The sequence below is a fragment of the Morone saxatilis genome, unplaced genomic scaffold (assembly GCF_004916995.1).
Source record: "Morone saxatilis isolate NCDOM2014 unplaced genomic scaffold, NCSU_SB_2.0 Contig3, whole genome shotgun sequence".
NCBI lineage: Eukaryota > Metazoa > Chordata > Actinopteri > Moronidae > Morone > Morone saxatilis.
The window spans coordinates 5,961,263-5,965,858 of record NW_023339873.1 but is presented as its reverse complement, the minus strand read 5'-3'; positions in this window follow the sequence as shown (position 1 = coordinate 5,965,858).

The window sequence follows — 4,596 nt, the reverse complement described above, 5'->3', positions numbered from 1 at the left end:
TTTTTTTTTTTTTTTTAACGTAACAGAAGAAGAATGTGATTTTCTGCTGATGTTTTTGAAACTACATATTACCACCTAGATGTGAGCAAATACTGTAATAGTACAAAATAAAATGAAGTAAGAGAGAACTAAGTATGGGTCGTTTTTTCTATTTAATATTTTAGTTTTAATGAGGCATCCTTTTAAAGACATAATGAGTTGATAGTAGTGACTTTATTAAAAGTTATATGTAATAATAAATCACTAAACTCCCTAGACTTCCCCTGACCACTTATTTCTGAAAAAAGGGCTGCATTTAATAACAACCTATTATGACTTATTACTTATTAACACTCAAACAGAAGGCGTGAAACCCTTAATCAATGCAATGTTAACGTTTATGCTGCAGACTTGGTGGCTCATTAGAGTTCATGTGCATTTATTAATATATTAAAATGTATTACTATATTATGACCAAATATAAACAATAAACACCTGCCAGTGGAATTTTTCACAACCTGAAACCCACAAAACTGTTCCTGTGACGGCTTATAAAGAACACATTAAGTAATTGATTATATATTAATAAAGACACTAGTTATATCTTATAAGCCCTTTATGAAGGCTGCTTTATTAGAAAATTCAGAAATTTCTATATATTTAATCCAGGAATGGTTGCCTAATATTGCTTTAAAAAAAGCTGTTATTTTGAGACAAAAACATAGTTCCATGATTTATTAATCTATAGACTGAATTCTTGTGGAAACGAAAGCGACACTTTTCGGTAATGTTCAGGTATGTTCTGTTTTCTGTTTTATATTTTTTTGATTGATGTTTCGGGCTTTTCATCTGTAATCCTAATGGATTTACAGTATAAAAGGTATATTTGCTGATTAGTGTAATTGCAGTAAAATTATAACATAACCGTATGAAAGCCTGTTGAAATTGTTGAAGATTTTAACACTGAGACATTTTCTTGAAAATGGAAATCAACTGACTGGTCAAATGTAACTATGGAGCAAAACAGACTTAATGTAATTTGGAGATTAAACTGAGACATGTGGGCAGAATATCATGAGCAGGGCAGGGCAACATAAAACAGTCTAACATGTTGTCTAAACTTCAGGACTTTCAGCTTGTAGTAGACAAGGCAGCTGGAAAAAAGATTGAATAATTTGAATAAAATTGGGCTGATTGAGGGATATTTATATCTCTATTCATTAATCTACAATTTATTTACTCATCAGGTGTTCTCCTAAAAAAGGTTTTAGGAACACAGAGTTGTGGTTGTGGAGTTGACTTTCTCACATATGATTGTTAAGTGGTTCTTTGGAACTCCACTGACTCCAGTGTTATATGTGAATAATATTTATTGTAAAATATTAAATATGGAAATATACAACTTATTATATTATTGCTGTATTGTTTGCACTGTATTAAAATGAGAATTTTGTAAATCATAGATCGAGATGGGTTGCAATTTACATTTAAATTAATTAACTAATTTAAAGGACCATACGCTTATTTGCTTTCTTGCCAAAAGTTAGACGGGAAGATAGATAGCTCTCATATCTGTACAGTAAAATGTAAGTCTACAGCCTGCAGCTGTTAGCTTAGCTTAGCATTAGGACAACAAGCTTGGCTCTGTACATGGGTAACAAATTATGTCTACCATAGCTCCTCTAAAGCTCACTAATTAACACGTTACATTTTGTTTAATCTGTACAAAAATGACTGGTTGCAGTTTTACGGGGGATTATAGGAGCTAAATTATTGGCCGGGTGCAATGACTTCCTGAGGTGTCCGTCACTGCTAGTTGCCTGGTAACCTCGCAGTGACACTTTCAAGGCTCCAAGAAGTAGTCTGGTGTTAATTAGTAAGCTGGTAGGGGGATTTCGTGGCCTTTAGACAGAGCCAGACTGGCTGTTTCCCCCTGTTTCCAGTCTTTAAGCTCAGATAATCTAACTGCTGGCAGATGGCAACAGTCTTATATGAGAGTGGTATCAACTCTTGAAAAGACTGCGTATTTCCTAAAATGTCAACAATTCCTTTAGTGTTGTTAGTAAGATTTTGAGCCTTCAGAACAGCATCAGTGCTCCTTGTCATAGGTCGTCCAAGTGTCTGGATCTCTACAGGAGGGATGAACACCATTTTTCTGAAAGATAATGCCTCATTTTATGTTTGTTATGTTATGTATATGTATGTTTGACTGTGAAGGTCAAAGCATATGATTTGCGTCATTTTCAAACTCATCATTGTCATGTTTTTCCTCTGATTTTTGCATGTTTTAATTTTAATTTGTCACCCATCTGAATGTCAAACATCATTTCATTTGACAGCAAATATGTTCATAATGTTATCATTATCATATCATGTCATACTAGCATGAGTGTGCCAACCTCACCACAGCCACGCCAACGTATTTCTCATGTAGTCTGCTCCATTTTTGTCTTTTACTGTGTCTTCCAATTAAGTTTTGGTTCCCAGACTGCCTCAGAGCAAAGACAATAAAGCAAAGGCCTTAGACCAAAGACCATTGAACTGTAGTTCCCAACTCGTCTTTATGTCAGTGATTATTCAATCAGAGCAGATTACATTTTCAGACAAAGAATTTGTTTCATTTACAGAAGAAATATCTTTATTAAAGACATTATAGTGGGTATTTAAAGGTCTGGCAGCTCTGTTTTATATCACTTTGAACCTGGATACACTTAAATATCCTGTGTAAAAAAGCCATATTTAAGTAAATCAAATGTCCAGTGTAAGAAACCCCTGTACTGCAATATACCTGCCTTATTTACCTCACTGCTAAGCTGAGGACAGGTTTGTCTAAAACCAGACTGATGTGTCACCTAAGTTGAACAAAGTGAGACCTTGGGAAATCTTATAGCAGAGAAACATCTCCAAACCCATGACAGACATTCATGTTAATTTGGTCAGATGTTTGTAGACACTGGTGCTGTTATGTGAACCTCAGTCTGAAGCCAATAAGTTGAATTAATTGGAGTCACAACTTTGGATAACTGGAAACAGCTGATGTTTTCTACACAGATTACAGCAACCTAACTCCTGAGGCCTGATGCAATGTAATGTAATAAAACGCAGGGGGTCTCAGTGAGTCAGTCTGCATGTGTGTGCTTGTCCTTTTTTTGTACCTGGTCATTTCAGGGTATCAAATATAAGTGCACGGCTGAAATTCAAATCTGATGAATGAGTCTTTTTTTTATTCTTAGCCAAACTAGCTTGCTCTGCACTTAAAGTTGGAACAGAAAACATAAAGGTCAGCAGAGTTTGGTATTATTGTTTTGGTTCTTTTCTGTATGTTTTCACAGTTGTACAGTATATTGTTTGAGAACAACACTAAAACAGGCCAATAATTGTACATTTACCACAGATTTAACATCACAATACTGGCATTGTTGTCATTTGTTCCAGCAAAAAAGAAGTAAGAAAGCATTACAAATTTGATTAAACATGCTGTGTTACAGAGATAAGGATTTTAAAATCAGACATGACAGTTATTAAAACACTTAATTGTTTTAATTCTTAATGTGAGATAGATAACTTGTTTTCCTTTTGTATAAAAATCAACTTAATTTTTAATTACTCCAACAAAATTTTTAGTAATCTTGCAAGACAGTCTGAAAAGATATATACAGAATATATATATATTGCTCTTCTGACCCATTGTAATGCATTTGATGCATGTAATGTTATTTTTTGGTGTCACACACACCAATTTCTATTTCCACACAAAATCTGCAAAGAAATCTGGCATGGTGGCATGGTGGATGGATGTCAAATGTGCTACTTTAAAGTGTCCAACTGCACAAAATAGACCTTTGTCCTCAAGTTTAGCAGATTTACAATCCGTATGAATAAGAAAACATTCTTGGCACATTCACAATGAACTGTTTCTCAGTCTTTATGTGCCTCAGTCTAGTAGTTCTGGACCTCTGATAAGTAGTGAGGACTCTATACAAGGCCATGTTATATTCCACCTGATCACATGCTCAGTTCCTGACTGATGAAAAGGCAATCCTACATTTGAAACTCATGCAACAAAGTTTATTGATTAAAAAAAAACATGCCTCTCAAATCAGAGCCAGCTGACTGAGGTTAAGTAGATTTAAACTAGAACTTTCAACTTGGAATGTTTTTTGGGTTCTCTTTGGTGCTGGAAATCAATAAAAAAGAATGAAATGCTTCAATGGAAAACAAGAAAAATTTGTCTTTTCAGAAATAGAAAGTGTCCGAATTAATTATTAAAAAGATTCACATTCAATTTCCCTGCTTTAGCACAGTGGTATGGTTGTTTCGACCATGTTTTAAATTTTAAAAAATCTGTTTCAATACATTGTACTCCTTTGCATTTCAAAATAGACAGAAAAAAGGAGTAATAAAAAAGAAAACTGTAACAACTGCACACACAGCGATTGTTTTGGGATTTTCAGTGTTTTATTAATTTCTTCTCCTATCTATTGTGTGTGTATCTGTTGATGTGGGTGACCAGCTGTTCAATTCAATTCAATTTTATTTGTATAGCGCCAATTCATAACAGAAGTTATCTCAGAACACTTTTCAAATAGAGAAGGTCTAGACCATACTCCTTATATC